The sequence below is a fragment of the Lepeophtheirus salmonis genome, chromosome 14 (assembly GCF_016086655.4).
Source record: "Lepeophtheirus salmonis chromosome 14, UVic_Lsal_1.4, whole genome shotgun sequence".
NCBI classification, from domain to species: Eukaryota; Metazoa; Arthropoda; class Copepoda; order Siphonostomatoida; family Caligidae; genus Lepeophtheirus; species Lepeophtheirus salmonis.
This window is the reverse complement of record NC_052144.2, coordinates 9,076,710-9,101,692: the sequence shown is the minus strand read 5'-3', so window position 1 is coordinate 9,101,692 and position 24,983 is coordinate 9,076,710. Positions and strand designations below refer to the sequence as shown.

General features: G+C 30.4%; 2 long non-coding RNA genes and 1 pseudogene across 3 annotated transcripts; 1 reads left to right on the top strand and 2 right to left on the bottom strand.

Annotated features, from left to right (window-relative positions):
- Positions 1 to 1,411: 1,411 nt before the first annotated feature.
- LOC139907135 (uncharacterized) lies at positions 1,412 to 7,053 on the bottom strand. 2 transcript variants are annotated; one of them, XR_011783483.1, is made up of 3 exons: positions 4,811 to 7,053; positions 4,412 to 4,747; positions 1,412 to 3,546 (listed from the first exon to the last, which is right to left on the bottom strand). It is a non-coding gene; the product is annotated as an uncharacterized lncRNA (long non-coding RNA). The 2 variants fall into 2 exon arrangements; XR_011783482.1 differs by lacking the exon at positions 1,412 to 3,546 and having other exon boundaries at positions 4,120 to 4,747.
- Positions 7,054 to 8,675: 1,622 nt separating this feature from the next.
- On the top strand, positions 8,676 to 17,113 carry LOC121129710 (uncharacterized). The gene is made up of 3 exons (XR_005868492.2): positions 8,676 to 8,867; positions 16,003 to 16,170; positions 16,232 to 17,113. It is a non-coding gene; the product is annotated as an uncharacterized lncRNA (long non-coding RNA).
- A 6,048-nt stretch (positions 17,114 to 23,161) lies between these two features.
- Positions 23,162 to 24,114, bottom strand: LOC139907236 (histone-lysine N-methyltransferase SETMAR-like; annotated as a pseudogene).
- Between the last annotated feature and the right edge of the window lie 869 nt (positions 24,115 to 24,983).

Genomic DNA, 24,983 nt, shown 5'->3' with positions numbered 1-24,983 from the left:
TTATTTTTTTGCTTCTTATCGCAAAATATATGTATGTTCATGTTTCATATGGATATGGGCTCAAGAGGAAATTATATTTTATTCGCTTGATCATATCGCTTTGCCTTTGTTAAATGTCCAAAGTATATTTTTCAATTTTCTAAAATAATGTGAGCCGTTAATATTATAGTAAATAATAATGATTTTTCTAGAAACTGAGTGTGGATTACAGCGGAATTATTCAACGAATTATAATCAACAAATTATTATGATTACTCTATTGAAGGCGCTTCTAATTGAACTTTAAGTCGCTAAAGTGCATCTTCACAATGAAATAATTATAATATAAATCATCAAATGACGGCTTTCAATTATAGTTAATATTCTTAGGTATATCAAGTCATACCAAAAATTTGAATAGAAAGCCTATAATTAACCAAGAACTTACTCGTTGAATTGACTCAAATATGTATATGAAATATTAGGCTGTACGTATATTAGAAAAGTCCATTTTAATCTTTTTTTGGAAATGTTGAGCTCTTATGGGTAAAAATATGCATTTGGTTAAAAAACGATGACTGCCAAATTTTGAATAAGTTTTAGAGTTGACTTTTTTTCGGAATCTATTTTTAATATCTTTCAACCACAAGAAAATATGATTAAATGTATTTTTATATTATTTGTTTTACAAAAGTAAATTGTCTTTAAAAAAATATTACTATTACTTTCTTTGATTTTCAACTCTTTTTTTTTAAAACTAACAACCAAATCTTTAAAGTAAAACAACACAATATTAAGAAGAAATACATTGATCCTTTATTAAAGTTGGTATTGGATTATTAAAAAATAAATATGACATTATAGTTATTTTGCATATTATCCTGATAATCATACAACTATTTTTGTTTTTGTATATTTCATTTATTACGACTTAAATTATTTATAACAATTACATTTTAACAAAAAACACTTAAGTAATGGTGGAATCGACAAGGAATATTACCAAAGATTTCTGGTTTGGGATGTCAAACATTTGGTGAATCACCAAATGTTTGCTATCTAGTACTATGTTTTGATAAAACACAAAACTACACTGGTCAGATCAATGGTGTATGTGTATAGTTTGAGTCAAAATAAGAAAGAAAGAGATCTTTTAACTTACCCTGTCGACATCATGTATTTAAATTGTGTTTTTTTTTTTTTTTTTTTTTTTTTTGCAAGTGTTTTATTCATTTGTATGGGGCCTTCATCTGGCCCAATCATCGAGGTTTTAAAAAGTTTCAGAAGGAGTGGGGAAAAATCGACAAAATAGACTTTAAGTCGGTCATAACCAATGATTTAAAAGAAATTTCTGATATTTAGGATAACATAATAATAGACTTTGTTATGACTGAATTTCAATGTGTTAAAGTAAGAAATTTTTATAGATAACTTTTTCATTTTTCTTGGAGGTAATACTCTTCTAGGTGAACACCTCATTGCATCAGCAGCTATGTATCATACTCGATGGATGAGTAAAAAGCTCTCAAGATTTACATGTTTCGAGATAAACTTAAACTCGGCACCTTTGGTATTTAAACAAACAAAATATAGCCTTAACATTTTTTGACCCAAAAGTATCATCCCAAAAAAATCGAACTATGACCGAAGCAATTATAAATTTGGAACAGTCCATAATCCGTTAAATATTCCAAAAAGAATAAAAGTAGACTTAAAAATATTGTGACACTATCATTAGTCAAATTTGTGTCAAATACACCCTGAACTTTTTTACGTTTTTATATTTCCTTCAAGCTGACAATGAAACTGGGAGTTCAAGAGATTACTATAAGGCGGTATGTTCAATCATCAATAACTTAACATGCATTAATGATTCGGTTGAAAAGGGAGCTGCTCATATAACGGTAATCAACTAATGATGAATAACAGAAACAGTATTTATTAGAAGTAATCAAAGAACATCGAAAGAGATTTCCCGACATAAAAAAAGGTACATTAACTAGAAAAAGACAGTTAGAAATTGTTTCAATATTAACAACACTTCTTTTATTTTAATAATATTTAATTATGTCAACTTTTGTTTCATTTTTCAAAAACATAATAATAGATTATTTAAGAAAACAATTTTTTAAAGAAATTCGATGATTTATTTTAACAAAAGGAGCCATTAAAAAACCTTGAATAAAAGATCGAAGTCCCTTTAATAATATTGTGTATTTTTTACCATAAAGATTAAGCAATATTGTTGCTTGATTAAAAAATAAAAATAAATAATGCACACTCGGAGTAAAAGGCTAAAAAAAATATCCTTCACTCCTATTCCGTTTAAAACTAATGAGAGAATAATGTAATATTGATACTTTGTAAAGATAATTCACTTAAATAAAAAAAAATTAATCATACATTCTCTCGTGGTTGGAAGATATACAAAGAAGACGAAATTTTCAAAAAAATGTAAATTTTAAAAACTTTAAGGGCGTTAGGTAACGCATAAAACTTTTTCAAAATTGTTCTAAGTTAATTGTTTTTTACCCAAAGGCATATTTTAAGCCTACGAGAGCTCAATATTTAAAAAAACAACAACTTAGAAAATTGATCAGTTTAATGTTTATATCATGAAATAAATAAATCGTATTCGGTAATGTCATTGAGTTACAAGACAAAATTGGCAATAACAAATCTGGAGAAGAATGTTATTTCACTATGCTAAATTATTCATTAATTTAACCCTGTAACACCCATAAGTGAACGCCTGGTCAATTTTTTTACAAATTAGAATCCTTGGTCATTTTTAAGAAAAAAAATGGTTTTTTTTTTTAAATAAGAGATATTTGATTTTTTTGTAAAAATTAGAGATTTAAAATAACTGATCAACTGTTCATTAAAAAAAAAAAAAAGTGATTTCCTCCATTTAACACCTCTAAAATTAGATATGTAATTCTTCGAAAAGCACAAAGTTAGCTAATTTTCTTTCTTCCAATTATTTTGAATCCCTTAACTACATCTTATCTTTGGAGTCATTCCAACTGATCCTCAATGATACTGTTTTTCCTTCAGAATTTGGTACTCATCTCACTCAGCACAACAATTGTACTAAACCCATCATCTTTGGTAAGTTAACATACGAGGTTTGATCAAAAAGAAACAGTTACTCTCATATTCTGAATTTGATTTCAAAACTGTATTTGTTAATTATGTTGAAACACAACTTTGCAATGTACGTTTTGTTTTTGACAAATAAAAAGGTTGGTATGTCTATGACTTTGGGGAAAATTCATTAAAATTTTAGAAGATTGTTTATTAATCTTCCAAACTTAGCAATGTAAAAAAATAACTATTTTATATGAATCTTTCAATAGTTTTTAAAGAATTTTCTCCTAAATTTATTTTTTCTTTCTATTTTTTTAATTAATAAAAAATCAGAAAGAACACCAAAAGAACTTCGTATATGTCAAACACGAACAACTAATGCACAATGTCTGATATGGTCAACAAACGATGTACACATTTGTACCAATATAAAAAAATAACAGTTTCTTTTTTATCGAAGTAGTGTACTTTTGAGACCTGAGAAACATAAAAATTACATTTAATATAATGGCATTCTATAATTATACATAATTAATAAATTATTACCTCCCTTTCTCAACAAAAATGAAATATTCAATACAAATCATGTCATGACGACATAAGGCTCGATAACTTAATTACTTATCCATAAATGTAAAAATATATTAAAACGCTCTGTCTAAAAAATGTCTTATGGGTAAAAATAATTATATCATTTTCTGACTTTTAATAAGAATGATACACGCAATTCAAAGCAAATTTTCATGACTCATTCCTTAATTCTAAAGAAAAATATATTTAAGATAATTTATGTCGCCCAATAGGATCTGGAAAGTTACATATTTCATTCGTGAGAAATATCAACATTTTTTAAATATTTTACTTTTATCGAACCCGAATGAATGACCATACAGTTCATTGGTGTAAAATTTCTTATCTACCCTACTATTAATATATACATATATGTAGTAAGTAACACTAACACCTTACGCCGGCACACATCATCGGGTTCATTTATGTATTTAACATATTGACATTTGATACTCATGTGTTGTACATTTGTCGGACATATTTAATATTCATCAATCATTGATTTTTTTATTGTTTCTGCATATTGTATATTGTTTGTAAAATATTAATAATATATACATGTGAAGAGTAAGAAAACTCCATTTGGAAAATGTATTGACATGAAGGATTCAATCTATTACAGCTGTGGCGTGGAATATATTTTTCCACATTATAAAACTTCACCCCGTAATTCTCATAAAACCCTCAAATCTCGTTGACGAATTATGACATGAAATGAAATATTTTTATATAAAACCCCTCTAAAATTACCCAAATAACTATTACCACTTACAAGGAAGGCAGATTTGCACCCATTGGAATCTTTCTAGCGTGAAGTCCATACCACTACAATATTACCTGCCCCATCCAACGGTGCTGGAAAAAGCTGTTTGATACACATAGCCGATGGTGTATTACTTAGGAAAAGCAAGGTCAAATCGAGCAAAATTATATGATATGATTGTTATTCCGGGATATAAATAAAGAAAAAAAAATGAAAGGTATGAAGTCCAAGAGACAAATTATACCTCCCTTAGGGAATTCCCTTAAATAATAGTACCCCTAACCCTTATCATTTTTGGCTGAATGAGAGCCTCCAATTCCTCAATTTTTTAAAAGTAGATATAACCTAAATGAATAAGCTTGAAAGATTATAATAATCTAAGAAATATCTAAAAATAAAAATAATTACCCGCGAAGTGAGATATTTTTGGAAATTCGCCAAGTTTGAATCACATGTTTATTTTGTATGTATAATGTAGAAGTTGGCTTTGCTATGCACAATTGCATAGTAAATATTGTAAAAAAGCCTATGGGACCTGCCATATTGTTTGAAAAAATCCCATCTGAAGGTCCTAAGTGTGGCGTTGCTTGTTCTTAACTCTCATTGTTATTGGTGGTTGTTCCCCCTCTCCTCTCCTCCCCTCCCCCTTCTTCTTCTTCTATGTAATGTTAAGTTTCTTCCACCTGCGTTTTTTTTTTTTTTTTTTGTTCTTCCTTTTCTTTTTTTCCTTTCGCTATCAACCCGTTTGATCTATCTTTGTATCTTGTTCTTCTTTCCTTTAGCATAGACTTATTACTGAGAGAGAGTGGTGAGAATGAAGAGCGGAGAAGCTGCTGCTGCTGCTGCTTCGCTGACTGCTGCCTGCTGAGAGGAGAGGAGAGAAAAAAAGAAGAAGAAAAGAGAAGTGAAGTGAAGAGAGGAGAGTTGAAGAGAGTTTCCAACTAGTGTTCTCCGTAGACAATCCCCCCACATCCGATCCATCCTTTCTATCCGCAACGCACTAACTGCGGAATCCGTGTTTGAAAGAGTAAAAGCAGTGAAGAAGTAATTGGAATCTATGTAAGAGTGTGTGGAATGGATTTCAGTTTGGAAATCTCTGCCGTGAGATGTGAATGAAATGGTGTCACAGAGTCGTTGCATGTTTCCGGGGCTGGGACTGAATTGGAGATCCGTTTTCCTTTTCTTGGTGGGAGTGTTGCTCCGTGGCTCCGAGGCTTGTTCCTCTCGGTCTACGCCCAAACCCCGCTCGCCTATTCACTCAGCCATTCGTCCCGACATCACCTTCCAGACCTACGCTTGTCCCCCCGCCTACGCGGCCTGGTACTGCTTGAATGGAGCCACGTGCTTCGCTGTCAAAATCGCGGAATCCATTCTGTACAACTGCGAATGTGCAGATGGATACATGGGCCAAAGATGCGAGTTCAAGGACCCTGACGGCTCCTATTTACCCGCTCGCAAAAAACTTTATCTTTTGAAGTCACCAGGTTTTGGTTTGATATTCTTAACAGCCTTTGGATTAGTCATTCTAGCTGCGATTTTGGGTGCTCTCTACACGAAACATCGAACGAAAAGCAAATTGACCCAATTACGAAAAGAAGTTGAAGTGATCTCCATCAGTTCCAAGTGTTCAACAAATATTCAAAGACAGTCTATATCATTTGATATTTCATCCAGAGATCGATTAGAGGCAGGTCCAAAGCCCTCTTATTATGATGAAATTGCTCGCTCCTCAAGTTGTCATTTTTTATTTAATAGTTCGATTGTCAAATGTTGATTTTTGCTTTTCTCTATGAAATTTGTTTTTAGTTAGTCATACAAATGTGTGTGTCCATCGATGATGCAGCATCAGTCTTATTCCCTTTTATAATTTAATACGAATTTATATTTATTTATTTTTTAAAGTATTATGTTAGATCATGTTTTTTTTAGCTATTTTAAATTAATCTCTTATTTACATGGTGTTACTAAAATGGTAACACTTCTTCTCTATTGCATATTATTTATTTTATATGCCTGTTTGAATTGCCTTCTTTCTGAGTGCCATTTTTTAAATAAAATAGGCTCTTCACTGTATTTCTTTTTATATATAGATAGTTATTCTTGATTATATCTTTTATGTACCTAATCCAACCAACTATCCGAGTTTTGTGGAAACTTTTATCCTATGAATTTTGCTTATAATTCAATACGACTCTGTAACTTCGACAAATGTTTTTTTTTTTTTCTTTTTTTAAAATACAGAACATAAATACGTTAATTTACTAACAAAAATCCTTAATTAGTATCCTTCAACAACACATATTACAGAATAACAAATGTTCAAAGCATTTGTATTAGTAGCAGCTTCTTAATTTTTGTATGCTATTTCAAAGGAAAATAAATATAATTTTGCACCTGTAGCACAAACATAACATTTTGGCAGGTGTTCGGTGTTTATCCTTTTTTTTTTTTTTTCTTTTTTTTTCAATATATTGGACAAAAAGCTGAATTTCAATGTATTTAAGTTAATCAAGTAAAGTGCACTTATGCTATGTAAAATTGACGGGATTGTAAAAAGTTTTATCATTGTTGTAAACTCAAAATATTGTCTGATGTACATAATATTACCATTATGAATATATAAAATATCGACTCACTAACTGATTTTGTCTCAATTACTTTTTTTCTTTAGTTAATGTCTTAATTTGTATAATTATTCCTTTGGTAGTCATTGATATAAGGGATAAATCATAAATTGTTATAAGAAATCTAATATCATATATGTAAGTATATATGTCGTCAAAATGTGCATTTAGATTTCATCAAATTCTACATACAGCGTGATGACCCTATTTTGGGTATTTACGAGAGGAGAACGTGACATAGCACAATTGATAACTTGAGTTATGAGCAATAAAATGTTCATTATGCTTTTTTGCCAAGGGTTTCTACTACCTCTAGGGGATCATATTGTTATTATCATCACTTACATCCTGTGATGATGAATTATAAAACAGCGCCAAAATAGTAAAATAAATATACCATACGCACCTTTTGTTTTGAAATTGACAGGTGCTGAAAAATTTCAGGAAAATGAGGGGTAGGGTTGGTGGTGAATGTTGTACAGGAGGTTCGTTGTGTAGGTATTATGTGTGTGGTTTTCGTCTTGAGATAATTGAGCAGCTCCATTTTGTAACACTTTTTCTATTGTTTATAATTTTTTTAATGATATGGTTTGACCAAATGTTTAAATAGATGCGATGACATTTGATGTATTTAAATAATAATAAAATATCAGGGTGCGCAACGAACAAAGATTCTTCCTTATAAATAGATATTGTATACATTCCAAATATGATGTATTCATTTCAAATTATATGCAACTGCTAAAAAAATATATTTTCATCAGTGAAAATAGTCCTATTAATTTGTAAAGGAAACGTCTTAGTATTATTTCCTATGACATATATTTTTGGAATTAAATAATAGTCATGCTACCCTCTTTGCACTTAAAAAATTGTAACATGAACTAAATAGTATATCTACGTAATATTTGATACTTCTATTCAATTAAAATAAAGATATATGTGTCATATCTTTCCATGTTATTTTTTCTATCAATCCGGATGGAGGTAATTTTTAAATCTATTCAAATCGGAGCGTGTGAATGCGGGATTAAGAAGGATTAAACATTCTTAAAGATATGTATAATATCTTATTGTTTTCTTTTATTTATATATAAATCATAAATGAATAAAGAAAAATCCATATTGATAAAAATATGATCTATATTCAATATAGATCACATGTTTAACTCCCATGAGTTTCTCTCTTTTGACGGTAATCCTTCATGTAGGGAAATACAAATTCAACAAAAGTGCTCAAAAATGTGAATGTGATGATCTTAGGTTACATCTCCTCGAATGAAAAGAGTTGTTAATCTTATGACTTTGGGGATTTTGTACCATCTTTTCCTCCCCACTGTGTACAGGCCAAAAATAAAACGCCGGTTTTAACTTTTATTTTGTGAATATGTAGTAAAAGTATTAAGGACCATAAAACAGAAGAAGAGTCTTAAACTATCACACTGTGAGTACAGTTATTGAAGTTAGCCGCTCTGAGTATGTAGAGCCCAGATATTACACATTTAATATAAGAAAATTTCAAAAAACTCCTTGTAAAAATGTAAAAAAAAACAATAGCAAAATTATATTAAAAATAGTATAATTGTTGAATTTTTGTACAAGAAGTAACAATGATAACATCAGCTGTTTAAGTATACAGTAGGTGAACTTCAGTTCCCTATATATTCAGAGTTCGACGCAAAATAGTGAGACAATTTTGTCTTGGAGCTCGAATCAATTGGTTTTATAAGCAATAAACAGTTAGTGGATTGCGTGGCACATCCTGCGAGTAATTGACTTTAGTTGGAAAAATGATTCAGAAGACCATTAACTTTACGACGTCCATTCCGGAACAAATTAACGTGAAGTTTTGGAAGTTTTCATATATAACTACAAATTGATATTTGGCATTATTTTATTTTGGCGAAACTTATTATGAATTAACGAACGATTGAACTGTATGGGCATTCAAATTTTTATAATCCGAAACAACTTTATAGTTACCATTTCTCAGCACATTTGTACAAATACAGATGTTTATTATGTATTATTATTATAAATATGTATTATTTTGCTAAAGATTCAACGTGTACACAACTTATTTAAGGTATAGGTATAAAGACTCAAATGTTTATAGTAAGTTAATGACAAGCGTTTATTTTTCTTCATATCGTCTCTAAAGTATACATTTATTAAACCTTATGAGTATTTTTTGCATATTAACTTACTTATGCATATACCCATTTAAAGTGTAGTCCAAGATTGCATTTATTTTAATATTAACAAACTTTAATAATTATTATAATTGGACGCTAAAATATATTCCGTTTTATTTATGGAATAAATATTTAATTATGTAGGTACACATTTGAGTTATTTATCTAAATCATTAAAGTTATCACATTCTTAGCATACGAAGCTACAAAATCTCACATCAATATGAAAATAATACATACTAATCCGACATTTACATTATGTCTATTCCTACAGAAAACATATTTAAATCTTCAGTTAATTATTGATTTAAAAACTAAAAGAAATGAAAATATGTACATATATATAATTCATTAAGCCTTAATTTAGATAAAAATGCATACAGTCTAATTTATTTTAACGATTAAACGGTATATAAATTACTTGTTTAATTTAAACATGAACCGTATTTATTTGTAGCTCCTTTAGAAGATTTATTATTAGAATTTCAATTTTTGAATAGTATAGATACAAATTATATGTCATCCCTTCAAAACAACTATTGAAAAATAAAAGTAACATAGGTAAATACAAAAGTAAGCTAGAATCATTTTTCTCAAATGTGAATCGGGTTTAAATTGGAATTTTTCAACTAATTATCATCCATTATTGTCAACAAATTATTTTGGTTGATCCTATGGATACACGGCAACATAACTTCCTTTCTCCAAAAGACAATTGTTTTAATTTGTGTTGGAAATACAAATAAGATAGATGACATCCCCCATTGTCCATACACATAATTTCGGTATTTTAATATGATTTTTTTCATTTTTTTGTTTATCTTTAAATTAATTTTCATTTAAAGTTTTTTGGAGGGATAGTTATTTCCTCTAAAAAGATAGAAAATTTAATTAACACATGTCTTATTTTCACAGTTATCGAAGATTCTGCAAAGATCTTAAAAAGGTTTTTTTTTTTTAAATAAATCAGGCATAATTTTTTTACGACACCAAATCTGATAGAACCAATTTTAGTTCACCAGCATAATTATTTGTGAAAATATTTGCTAGCAAAGAATTTTGCAAATTTCAAGTTATAAAAATTGATTTTTTGTCTATTGAAAATTGAAGCGATCAACTGATTTTCATATATAGTACCAGTAAAAACTCAGGAGCTAAATTAAAATAAGTTTAATTCTGTAAATATTTTGTCAAAACCTTTTTTACTGTTTTTTTACTCCTCACCCTAATGATAGCAGCTAACAGTATTTCCAATAAAACTTTAGAATTTCGCCTTCAGAATGAAATTTAAAAATGATTAGACATTAAATCTATATTTCTTGATTTTGGTTTAAGATTGTATTTGTGTTAAATCACTCCATAACATATCGATAATGTTGATGAAAATTTAGTTATTAAACACCCTGATAAAAAAATATTTTATCATCGATAGGACATATAATATTTTTATTGTAAAAATATCCGTATTTGGATCATAAGTATGTTCCTTAGAGTTCTATTTAAAAAATGGATCAAAATATATTGGACTTAAGGCACTTACACAAATTTGAGATGAGTCTTGTAAACTATACAATTTTAACTCACTTTTTTTACTTGTGTACTTGGCAAAGTGATGCACTTGAACTCAAGTCATACTTTATTCTAATTAAAGAGTGACCTCAGAATAGACTCGTACTGTATGGGAAAATACTCGTGATTCGACTTGAACTCAATATTTTACTTGGCTATGTAAAAATGAATAATTTATAAGCTCAGTCCTAGTGTACTATATGGTTTAATTGTTTTCTTCAAATACAATTGCTGAAATAAAATAGACAGGAAGGAAGGCCGGAAGGTCCATCAAACTATTATCATGAGGAAAACAGAGGTATATACCAACGTATACTGACTTCTTGAATGGTTTAGATTGCCTATTCAGCCAGGTTTTCCCTTATTTTTATACCTTGAAACTTATTCATCTACACGTTATATATGTTGAATATCATTTTTTATCTAACTAAGAACTACTTTCTGGATATAAGAGGTTAGGTTTGTGTACGGATCATGACAAATAAAAAAGTGTATGTGAAGGTCGCTATGGTTTGAAAAATTGATACATATAATTAAACATAACTTTATTAAGATTATATTTAATGTTATATATTTGAATACCTATTGGATACTGACAAGGACATAGGGGAGTGTCAGCAAAGGGTTCAATGCCCGAACTATTAAGCATTTAATGCATTTAATTTTCTTTTTTTCTAGGGTGTTCCTTGTCATTCTTGGTACAAATAATGATTTGTAAGGAGTAAAACTCACCAATAAGCACTTAACTTTTATTGAAATAGTTCAAAAAGTCCTAAAAAAAATTAATTTTTTTAAATAATTTAACTAAAGAAACGGAAATTTGACTCAGAATTATTTTATTGACGAATGTTTGGGAGTTATGTAAAAATTAGGCAATGATTCAGAATATTAAATAGTTAGGAATCCTTCAAAATTCAATTTAATATTTAAACATAATTTAATGCAGGATTTCTTTTTTTTTTTTTTTTTTTTGGAAGAGGGGTGGGGGAGCACTGTCTTTCTTAAAATCCCTTTAGCCCCCCCTCCCTGCGGACAGTTTTGCAAAGTGTTATCTCCAAAGTTTATAAAAAACGACATAAGTATTGATTTTCTCTATAAAGTCACGAGTAAAACTCGAGAATACTTGATTTTTATAAGAATCTCGGAATTAACTCTGCTCAAAATTTTTGTTTAATCCCAAAAAACTATTGCCTAAATGACCTTAATTTTTACTTAAACCATTGCCTATTGAATTTACTTTTTCATAAATGATATTTAAGCAAAATATCTTATAAGTGATATAATATTAAGATTTTTTTAACAACATATTTTTAGAGCTTAATTACTAAATTATGAGTATCCATGATATCATAAACTACAACAGTTTATCATTTATAATATGTTATTTTTATAGTTATATTGATGAGATAATTAGGACAATTCATTTGATTGCATAAAAAATGAATATATGTATCGTGTACAAGTTGCGATTTATGTACAAGTTTTTATTTGTATAAGAAGATTGTACAATTTACAATTTATACGTATCATCAAGGTTAATAGAAATTCAAGGTTATATCAAGATTAATATAAATACAAGGTTATGCCATCATGTAATCGGACTTATCATAATTTTCAATCGATGTACCGTAGCGACTACTGGGCAAGACAGACAGATTTTGACGTCATAGAGTATAACAACATTACTCTAACAATAACAGTCAGGGAAGGTGATATATAGCTACTCTTGGTAACAGTTATACACTTTGACCTCACTATTAAGAAGTGTGGTGGAAATTAAACATAATTTGGAAAAGCGTTATGGATGGTTATAACCTTGTATTTACATTCACCTTGGGTTATACATTCATGTAATTGGGCTTGCCACAATTTTCAATTTGATGTACCTTACCAACTGTTGTGCAAGACAGACAGATTTTGACGTCATAGAGTATAACAACGGTATATTAACAGCAAATAATACTAAAAATTATTTGATTAACAGTAAACGACATACTCTTAGACGTCACTATTAAAAACGGTTTGGAAGTCAATCATCAGTCGGAAAAGCGTTATCGGTTAACCTTGTGCTTCATTACACTTTATATTATGACAACATCAATCATTTTCATTAACAACTATAAATTGATGCAATCATTTCATTTGAATATATTAAATGTCTTGATTGTTATATTTCTTAACTAAAAAATTGTGTTTTTTGACAGCTGCTTTTATACTGATATTATCTTTAGACTAAATTATTCGTATACCAATTTTGAGACAAAAAGTTTTTAAATTTTTTCTAGCGTAATTTGAGCAAATATCCTTTTTTCATAAAAGACAAATAATAAAAAATGAATGATTTTTCGTTCTAATCACATTTAAAATTATTTGGGGAAGATGAATTTTTTCATTGATATTACTATCAAAGCTCTACAAAAGTATGAGAGGGACAATGATCCCTATGGTTCCACTGCCACTGGCATTCCTTTAAAATTACTATTTGAAGTCGAAGTTAATTTTTTTTATCGATACTCCAACATTTTGAAGTTTACAACTTTCTTTTAAGAAAAAAAAATCACTCATATATAACATAACTGTTGGAATTTGAACTTTATAGCGTGTCATAGAATCCTTATCAATTAGTGATCTTTATCAAAATAGTCAAAAACTCCATTATTAAATATGGAACCTCCATATAGAATTATTGCATTATCCTTATTATAGGTACTTTAAATTGAGCATCTTATTTTTTGGGATGTAATTTGTACAATTTGCTTATAAAACTTACAACATGTAAAAGGTTGTGTCACTCCTAATATATTCTCCCCAGTAGTCTTAGGACCTGTCCTACTACAAGGGCGTCTACAAGGGGTGGCTGGAGGGGCTGTAGCCCTCCAAAATTGAAGAATTTGAAGGTTGTTACTAAGACATGCAAATAGGGAAAAATCTTTTTTTTGAAAAAATTTATTTCCTTAAAAAAAAGGTAATTCAGGAAAATTATGCAGCAGAGCATTTTAATATTTGGATTTTTTTTCAAAAAAATTATTTCTTTTTGTGAATACCTATGGATTTTTGAAATTTTTTCCAAAAATTTAATATTTGGAATTTAATTTTTGAAAATATTGAGTTTGTATAGTGAATACCTATGAATTTTTAAAACTTTTTTCGAAAAAGTTTTTTTTTTGTAAACAGCAGTGGATTTTGGAAATTATTTGTGTATTTTGGAAAAAAAAAAATATTTAAAATTTAAAAAAAAAATATTTTTGTGATTTTTTTAAATAAAATTCCAAAACCAAGGCGCCAATTTATAATCCTACGGACGCCCCTATATCAGTCTTCAAAATCTTTAAAATAAGAATTAAAGTTTAATCACGTCCTCAAGAATCGAACATTATACGTTTTAAGACATCTAGACAGGACTTAACTAATGGGACTAGAGTCTTCAGTCCTAAATTAGGACCGACTCAGCACTATAATGTACCTTGCATATGTACAATGTACATATATGAAGGCAAAATATTTAAATATGTTTATAAAAAATATCAAATATGATTCGAGTATTGAGAGTTATTTTTGATAATTTCAGAAAATCAACATTTTACTTGAATGTTTGTTACTTAATCATAAATTGTGCACCAGAGTAAAATTTTAAGAGTAGAAATCTAATTAATAATTATTTATGTATCAAACCAGTTTCTAATGCAATTATCATATTATTTTTAATTGACAAATTAGTTTCTTTTTATGGCAACTACTGCTTTGATACTTGTGTAGGTGTAAGATATTAAGTGACTGATTTGACATAAAAAGATTTTGCGAAATTCAAAAATCTCAAAAGAAACGATAACATATCATCTCAAGCAATTGTATTGTAAAACTTAGGGGAACCAATCGTCCACTTTTCTTCAGACATTAAGCCTTCTTTTTTTTTTTTTTTTTTTTTTTTTTTTTGCACCCTGCCTCGGAACTTTTCATTAATTTATAAATTTTCCAGTTTTATGAAAAAAAAATGTTAAAATCGACTTAAATAGAAAATAATTATTTAAGAAATTGAAAACAATAATCAAAAATTTTCGAAATAGTATTCCTTATAGTAACCTCCCTATCACGAAAATTTAATTTTTGGTTAACTCTGGATTTTTGAAATTTTTTCAATTTTTTTCTTTCTGAGAATAAATATGGAATTTTGTTTTTTTTTTCCAAAGAATTTAATTCTTGAAATTTAATTTTAGACTTTTTTTTCCAAAAAATTTTTTTTTTTTGTGAACAGCTGTGATTTAAAAAAAAAAAGATGTGGCTTTATGAAATTTTTTTCATAAATATTTTATTTTTTGTAAATAGCTCTAGATTTTTAATTTTTTTTATTAGAAAAGTTTAATATTTGAAATTTTGTTTTGTATTTTATTTTCAAAAAAATTTCAAGACCCAAGCCGGGGGGCACACAAAAAATATATATCTATATGTACATAGTCCTACGGAGACCCCTGTTGAATTGTAATGACAATGCAGTGATGTATATTTCCTCTTATCCTGGTTATTTTTTTAGAAATCAAAATAATGGTCTCTCTATCATTGCTGTTGCTATCCCTCCTGGGGGAGGGGAGAGGGCTCTGCTTCTTTTATTCTAATCCTGAACATTGATTGGTTGAATCCGAATTGAATTAGCTCTTGTTAATTCGTGAAATATTACCAACAATTATTGAATAATAATCATTCCATAGTTGGAAAGAAATGGCAAACTACCAACTGATTATTTTTGTTGAACACTTAATACCAGACTCTGGTCTGTACTTGAGTCATTATTAAATTTTTCTATGAACTCAAACTAATAAAATGGAATATCGTAAATATTGGAATATTAAGTTAATACTTTGATTAATGTTTTTTATGTTTCTTATTGCACTACTTTCCTTGATTAATTTTATAAATTGGGAGATTTATACAAAAAATGAGCACAATTTAATTTAAATTCAATGTATTCCTTTAATTTGTTCAATAACTTTATCATTGGTTTCGATTCAAGAGTCAAGTTTAGTGTCAACCCTAAGACTTTGTACCATGTCTGAATATAAGATTCCTTAGCTAAGGTAAAATAGATCCCTTGTAACGTCATTGACGTTTAAACATTTATATTAAGTATAATCAATAATTAATTAGTATTATGAAATAAAAATAAAATGTGTCCATATTATAATGCATTGTAATGAAAAATGAAATATTTTTTTTCAAGATATGGGCAAGGTCCTTATTACATATCTGATGTTTACCTTCTGTGCCTTAATACACTTTCAACATTTCTTGGAATAAATCAATGACCAACAATTGAAAAGACCTACTCTAAGACTTGACAAGACTAACTACAGCAGTTTTACTTGAAAATTCCGGATGACACCATGAAGTATGAGGCAATAGTTTCATAACTAAATTATCCCCTTTAATACTGTTTGTATGCTTTGCAGGGCCCATTAATGAAAGATGTACGTGGTATTTTAGGTCTGGAAGTAGTTTAAGTAGATCAAGTAGGAATTGCATTATGATATTTAAGAAAAAACACAAAATACTATATAAAAATCGGGGTTCTTTAAGTATTATCCAGCCCGGTAGACTTCATTTGAAAATTGGAAAAAGTTACGATGAAAGGAATCAAATTTATGACGCTATTCTCCTCAATAACCTACACTTTTTTAGACTACATTTTTAAATACTAGAAGAGATATGTTTGCAATCTCTCAAAACCAGCGATATACATATATATTTCGAGTTCAATAGACCAATGTTAAAAACAGTAATAAGAGACAATTAGCAGAGTATAGAGATCAACAGCTGACAAAAAGTAAATGGTTGTTGTTGTGGGGATACGATTATGATAAACAAAGAATGAACTACGCCTGAACATTTGTATTGTAGAGGGGAACATATTAAAATAGCCAAAAACCTTTATACAAACAAATAAACTGTTTTTTCCCCGATATAATTATGTCTCTTATTTTAAACAACTTTGTGCCATTATTATCCAATGGCTATACTTAAATATTATAAATACAATTGTATGTTTTTAAAGTTTAATTTTTTCCAATAGGCGAATTAGATAACTTTTTTCAATTTTTATAAAAAAAAAAATCAAACGAAATAGTTTATTCAATGATAAGTTGGAATAGTTTTTGGATGTTGAACAGAGAAAACAAAAAAACATACTAAGGGAATGATTAATGATTTATATCTCCATAAAAGTTGATTTTTAAGACAATTAAAAATATTGGATATAATTATGTTTACTAAAACAATTATGTTAATATTTTGGAATTTCTAATTTGTTAAAATGTTTTGCTATCAAATTAAGCCTTTTTATATCTTATTTTATATGAATAGAAATTATATAGTCTTCACTTTTCCTTATATTTCTTCTCTAATTTATGTCAATCAAAACAACATTCCATCAAGTGGTTTTATGGTAAAAAACTGCTGTCAGGAGCACATTTTCGGTTTCAATTTCTTCGATCCAGTCCAATTGTCAGTCCTTCAATTTTTGCTATAAATTTTGATAGCGTATTAAAACAGTATCAGACATACATCAAGAGCATTGCACATATCTTGCAAAAAATATTCTTGTTTTCATTAAAATGAAAACAGGAATTTTTTTTTGCAAGATATGTACATTGTTCTTAATAAGTATCGTATATCTCTTCTGTGCTATCGACATTTTAAGAAAAATATTATGACTGACAGTTGTAAAGGCTAAAAGGACCGGTCCCAAGAGTAATGCGGACTCGAGCGAATAAATACGGACCAGACTAACACTATCTGTAAGCAAAGAAATATCAAAAAGGTGTAGAAACTAAAAATAAAGAAATAAATATGTACATTAATTTAACATTTGCAAATGGGGTTGATATCAAAATACACTTGACACTGTTAATATTAGTTTTCGATAAGCTAACATAACATAGCAAGTGGTCCATCAAAATCTGAAAACTTGAATTTTAAACTTCAACAAGATATAATTTATTAATTAAGAATAGAATTTCAACAAAATTAATACACAAAATTGCTGTGTATCTAAGCTCTCTTAATCATTTAAATATCCACCTTTAGAGGTAATGATGGCTTCCAGGCGGTGGTGGAAGGGCTTGAACACCCTGTAGATGTAGTATTCTGTCATGGCGTCCAGTGCTGCATGGCAGTGGCTGTTTGGGTGACGGACACTGCAGGACTTCCCCTTGCATACTCCTAAAAGGTGTAGTCAAGGGGGTTGTAGGGGGTCAAAAGTGTAAAAATGGAGTTAAAATGAAATTTTCATTCACGTACTCCAAACAGTTGGGCATCTACGCGTCAACGAGTAGTAAACTTTGGAGAAGAATAAGGACTCTTTCAAAAATAGAATACTGGATACGGAGGAGTTAAAAAAAAAACAGCCCAGACCAGTCCCCTCAAGTCTATGAGGCCTCATGCAAGAGATTACGGGGGTTCACACTAGACTGCCCAGAGAGGTATGAAAAAGTTGGTGAAAAGACCCTTGTGAGGGTGGACAGGCCACTTTTTACACCAGCAATGAAATAAATCCATCTTCTCCTTAACAAAAATCTTTTGAACTCTTTTTTAACACTTTTAACACCCCTAAAGCCCTGATGTCAACCCTCTTGACTACACCCATTGGGAGAATGTCAAGGGGAAGGCCCGTAGTGTCTGTCACCCAAACAGTCACTGTCAGCTAGCACTGGACGCCATGACAGATACCTACATCTGCAGCAGGTGCCAGGCCTTCCGCCACCGTCTGGAAGCCATCATTGCCGCTAAGGATGGTTACATTAATGATTAAGAGAGATCAGACACACATCTATTTACATGATTAATTTTGTTGAAATTCTATTGTTAATTAATAAATTATACCTTGTTGAAGTTTAAAATTCAGTGTTCAGATTTTAATGGAACATTGGGCAGTTTCAAAAATGCATATAAAGTAATATCTTGACATATGAGTTTAATTCGTTTTTCGATTGAGCTCTTCAGTAAAAAAAAAAAAAAAAAAAAAAAACTCGTAAGTTAAAGCAATTTATCACACAAGAAAAATAACTTTAAATAAAGAAGAAGCTTGAAGCGGCTCTTACGTCCTGTCGCAAACTCTCGACAAGCTCGTGTCTACAAAAAACAAAACAAACTTGTATGTAAATGCAATTTTTTGCGTATGTCGGGGCACTTGTATCTTAAGGTATTACTGTCTTCTCAAAAAAATTGTCTCTAATTCGTATACCTTACGGTACAAAATCAATAATTAAAAATCTGCGGCACAGATAAGGGTTTTAAACTGTGGGTGGGGGCATTTGTATTTTATTAATCAAAAAAAATTAAGGATTACCTTTTTTTAAGAAAATAAATTAGATATATTTAAAAAATGACCTTATTTTGTTAAATAAAAAATATTTGAAATCCATATGAGACTACTCGGGTTTCTGAATACCTATGGGAACATGTGCAACCTATGGGGGACATGTACAACCCATAGCACCCTTTAAAGGCGCCTCTCTTAAAACGATTAAATTCCTAACATTACGCATTCTTGATTATCACTTCCTCATAGACAAAAAAAGTTATCCAACTTGTAACACAAGTCTACAAATAAATATTTTAGATTCCTTATCAATAACAATATTTGAACTCGAAAAAATAATTTGTTTTTTCATTTTAGAAAAGGTTTTCAGTATTAATTTTGTAAAATATTTTTGTTCATTTTATAGATTTGGACCCATTTTTAAGTTTGAAAAAAGCTTAGAAATCCGTATAACAATATTATTGTTTCTCTTTAAAATTTTATATCCATTTTGTAATTGTAGTTATACATATATATATTTTTTGAGAGACGATCCAAATCAAAGAAAAAAGAATAAAAATACAAAAAAACAAGAAAAAAAAATCTTATTTTAAGGGCTTCGTTTTGGGGATAATATTTGATTTTGTTGGATAATCTGGATCTCTGTCTTTTTAAAAAGAAGATGAACTCAATATATAATGCTTTAAAATTCAACCATATTACATAAATATACATATTTAGATATATAAACCCTTTTTAATATCATATAAGTATCTAACGTATAAGTGGCCATGATTTTTTTTTTTTACATTTATAATTGTTGACTATTATTTTTTTTTTTACAAGATGCAGTGGGCGTCATGCAGGCTCGTTGGTATATAGTTATTTTCTAGATCAAGTAGTGAGGTAGTTCTAAGATATTAAGGGCACACTAAAAAAAAAGAACCCTCCACAGACATATATACAAACTTTGCTTTATTAATATAAATAACTAGCAGAGGCTGCCCGTATTGCAGGACTGAATAGAGGGGAATAGAAACAAAAAATGAAGGTAGGGGAAAGGAAACAAAGAAAAGGATGAAAGAGACAAAAGGGAGAAGAGACCAGGATAGAGACAGAGAGAAAAAGATAGATAGATATAGGGAGAAGGAGATAGATAGATGTAGGGAGAAGGGAAATGCAGTTTTCTTGGGGTAAAAAATAGCCTCTTAATGACTTTGGAGTGGCAAAAAAAATATCACGGAACATATTTGTTTATATAATACGTCTACTCACTAAATTTGACCGCTTTGGATTCCATGTGGGATAATAGCAAAGACAAATCTATCAATAAATGTAATATAATATATTTTGAAGCTTGTAAGCTAGCATCAAGACAAGAAAAAATTGAATGTGGATAAGTTGAGAAACTCCACAAACGACCGCTACTTTGCCTACGCGGTTGATGAGGTTCTTCTGGTCAATCAGACTAATTTACTAACCTCTTCGATGATGCTGGGAATCGTGCATTAGACGGGAAGAGGATGCCCACGTTTTGGTTCCCAAAAGGCCTCAAAATCGAAACAATAAGTACTAGGACGTCCTCAAGGTGTTGGCCTTGCCCTAGTTGAAGTCCAATTGCCCCGAGGAAAACTATATGTTCCAGCAGGACTCTTCCCTGGAGCACAAGGACAGGACCACTCTGCAATGGCTCGAGGATAATCTATCCGATTTCTACAAACACGATTTGTGACCTCCCTCCTCGCCCGACATGAATCCTCTCGACTATGGTATCTGGAGATACGCCGAAAGTAGGTTCCCAGCATCGAGGCGCTATACACCTTCACCGAGAAGCAGCAGGCAGCCATGTCGTCTAGGTCTGTACAGCTTTCAGGCCCAGACTCGATGCCATGGTGGTAGTAGAGGGCGGCAATTTCGACAGATAACTTTGTAATTATTGTTCTTTTGAATAATATATGGCCCCCTCGTTCAACACTATAATGTTCTTGATCAAGTAGATTTTTCGTATTCTACGCTAAAAGGTCGCATAATGCTGTTGCACTCACGAGAGCAAATTCCTTTTAGTAGCCCATTTTCTTACATTCACGGCCATATAATGAGCCTCAGCCAAATGATTCAGAATTTTTGAGGTAGTCATGTTCATATGCCTGAGTTAAGTTGAAGTACTAGAAACATTCATGTTTAATAAGAGGCTTCAAAAAGAGCCCCCTTCAGAATTTGCTTCCCCAAAGTTCATCTTTGCTTTATCACCCCTGTAAATCATATTTAAAAAGTCAAAAAGACATATGAACTTTGATTTCTTGAATATTTTCTAAGACCTATTGGAACAGAACGCTATAATTTCATTTTTGGTGCTGATTGTTGAAAAAAAAAGTCCATTTCATTCAGCGTTCCGTTTATTGAACGCACGTTCAATTTTGCATTCTTTTCACAAGCATGTATATATTTACATCCAAAAATACCATCATCCTGGAACCACATAGGATCCAATGTTAGATGGGATCACAAATGCCTTCTCAAAATTTTCCTATTGGAGAACCGAGATTCAAATTTTTAATTTAAGTAAGAATACATATAATTTTAAATTTAAAGTTAGTGAATTAAAAACTACTATGCACCTACAGAATAAAATAATAATTTTGAAACTTAAATATGTAATAAATCAAATTAGACTTTTATTATTTTGATTACTTAACTACATTTTAATTCTTATCATATAAGTTACAACATAGAGTATAAATTACTAATCCACAATATTTAAATGGAAAAAATATTCCTTTATTGATATGAAAATATACATAGTCTATCAGTATCCTATCAAAAACTATTGAAGTTTATTGATGAACTCGCATTAAAGATATTAAGGACCAAAGATAAGAATATTACATGTTTAAAGAAAAAAATAACATTCTCAACATCGATGGAATGTTGTTTTTATCTACATGCTTATAGCTTTGGATTTTTTTTTAATGAAATATTTAAAGTATTTCATTAATTTATCTTACACAAATTTATTTTCATTGATGAGGCGCATGTCTAACTACTAATTAGAGTTGAATATTTTTTGCAAATGAGCAGATATCCGATGCCTCCCGGAAGTTTAGGGATTTTCTTATATTATGTATGTTTATTGATTATTGTCAGAAGCGGAGTGGCACAACTTTTACAAGGGTCGTCATGCATAAATTATACTGCCATACGCTACAAATTAAAATACTTCTATTAAAAAAAAAAAAAATAAGGGAAAATTTAGATCTTGTATATTTTTTAGAAGATATAATTCATGTTTCTTTCGATTAGGCATTTCTAAATTATGGCAACTTCCCTTCATTACACATTTTGCCGAACTTAGTTAAGTGACTTTTTTAAAAGATAATTTATAAAATTTTAAAGGGCCGAATATATTGTGTTTAACATTTTTAAAATGTTTAACTACAAATTTAAGTAAAAATGGGCCGTCCTCACATTTTTTTTCATACAGTTATTTTTGACAAAAATTTAAAAAAAAAAGGTCATAACTCACCATGGATATTGTTTAATACGTTTTTGATATACCGAGAAGTCCATTAAAATCTAAATACTTAGAATTTTAAACTACAACAAGATATAATAGATTAATTAAAATAGAATTTCAACAAAATTCATACTATAAATACGTGGGCTGCTATATACATTACTGACCAAATAATGAAAATGCGAATATTTATCATAAAAAATGGTTTTATTGTTTTTCAAAGTATTCTCCAGCATGATTTATACACTTTTGCATGCGCTCAAACCAATTGTCGAATCTCTTTTTCCATTCCGATAGAGACAGCTCAAAAACTTGGTTTTTAAACGCTTCAACAACATCTTCTGGCGACGAAAATCGTTGACTACGCATTTTTTTCTTGATGTGCAGGAATAAAAAGAAGTCATTGGGCGCCAAGTTGGGGCTGTACGGCGGATGACCCCATCAATTCAAAAAGGGGTTGATTTGAGCCGATGTGTGAGAGCTTGCATTGTCATTGTGAACAATAATTCGTCTTCTCTTGTTCGTTTTTCGAATTTCTCCAAAGACTTCAGGCACAAAAATTATGATGTATCACACAGAATTGACCGTTCTACGATGGTGAAGTGGAACAGTCGCCACATGATCAGTTTTGCCAAAGAAACAGGAGACAATTTGCTTCAAAGTGCTTCTTCCACGAACAATTATTGTTGGATTTGGCTGGTCTTCGAAGACCCACATTGTCGACTGCTCTTTTGTGTCGGGCTCAGAAGCATAGATCCATGATTCGTCAGCTGTGACGATCTTATAAACGTCTTTTGAAGCACCGCGAGCGTATTTTTTCAACATTTCTTTGTAACAATCGACACGAGCCTTCTTTTGAGCGATTGTCAAATTGTGCAGGATCCAACGAAATTAAACCTTTTTTTACGGGCAAGTGTACATGCAATATCAAATGTATACTGGTGGAAGAAATGCCCAAAAATGCCTCTATCTCACGGTATGTCACATGGCGATCTTCCAATATCACTTCACGTACGGCATCAATGTTCTCTGGTACAACGGCCGTTTTTGGACGACCTTCACGGAATTCGTCTTTGAGCGATCGTCGGCCACGATTGAATTTATTAAACCAGTATTTCACAGTGTTATAGGAGGGTGCTTTATCGTCATACAAAGATTTAAGTTCATCAATGTTATCTTGTCGTGATAATCCACATCGAAAGTTGTGAAAAATGAGTGCAAAAAAAGGTGACAACTTAATTCAATATCTTTGCCAAATTTGTTTTTTCAAGTCACAGCAAACAACACAAATGATGGTCTTACGTAAAAACATTCTGAATACGATTATGCTACAAAAATATCAAACTTACCACAGGAAATGTCAAATTTCACATGGCAACACTTAGTGTAGCCTAGTCCAGAAATATATATAGCAGCCAACATATACGTGTCTGAGCTCTCTCAATCATTGCCATAGCGGCAATGATTGCTTCCAGGCGGTTGGCAAAGTCCTGGCATCCTTTGTGGATGTAGTCCGCAGTCATGGCGTCGAAGTGCTGACTGACACTGTCTTTGAGGGGCTCGGTGTAGAGACACGGTAGGCCTTGCCCTTGCCATGCACCTAAAAGTTGTTGTCAAGGGAGTTGGACTAGGGCTGTAGGGAGGGGGGTTGCCAAGGTATCAAAAAAGAGTTAAAAAGAACTCAAAAGACACATTCAAAAGAGCTTAGCAACGGAGGAGATGAGTTTCTTTCATTGTCAGTGTCAAAAGTGCCCTTTCCAACTTCACAAGGCCTTTCCAACCACTTTTTCGGTAGCTCTCTGGATAATCTGGCGTGAAACCCTGAAATATCTTGTAAGTGTTCAAATTTCAATAGAATTCATGGTACTTTTATGTTTATAGAATTTTATGCCTGAACAAACTTGAAGGTAATCATTCCAAATCTCAAAAATGAGTAGTTAAAAAATTAATGGAATTCATGGAATTGAATTGTGGCCAAACATTATCTATCCATTTGAGAAGTTCTAGAAAAAACTCTCAGGGGTTAAAAAATCAAGTCAGATCCAACAATCTGTTTTTTTATTTAATAAACAATATTAATACAAGGAAGGTAATTCTTTAATCACCATAATTGCAGCCCCAAAATATGAACAATTCCCATGTATTTTGTCACCTGCTTACATATTTGCACATGTCCATAATTAGTACCCTCAACTGCTATCTGCTGGACTCAAATAACTTCTTGCTAAGACGTTAATATCCCTACGTTAAATAAAGATTAGTCGAACAAAATAGGAAATAATGACGTCATTTGCTGTCTACCAGCTAATTTTCAGATGTTTTTGAAGGACATGTTGGAAGATGCAATAAAGATAACTGTGTGTCACTGTGGTCCTGATATTTTTCTTAAATC